Here is a 262-nt window from a genome sequence, read left to right as displayed (position 1 = left end):
ACAGCACTGTAACTTCTATACTACTCACTGTGCCATATATTATAAACTGTAGAAAGGTAGTTGGTGACAAATTGTTGAGTGCGTTTGTCATTTGTTTTGCTTGATATATTATAAACTGCCCACAGAGCCATACCATCTATACTGCCCACTGTACTGTACATTCATACTGCCCATTGAGCCATACTATCTATACTCCCCACTGTGCTGCACATTTATACTTCCCACTGAGGCATACCATGTGTACTGCTCACTGTGCTGCATA

This window comes from Nanorana parkeri, unplaced genomic scaffold (genome assembly GCF_000935625.1).
Source record: "Nanorana parkeri isolate BGI_ZX_2015 unplaced genomic scaffold, ASM93562v1 scaffold800, whole genome shotgun sequence".
Lineage (NCBI taxonomy): Eukaryota > Metazoa > Chordata > Amphibia > Anura > Dicroglossidae > Nanorana > Nanorana parkeri.
This window is presented reverse-complemented; position numbering follows the sequence as displayed.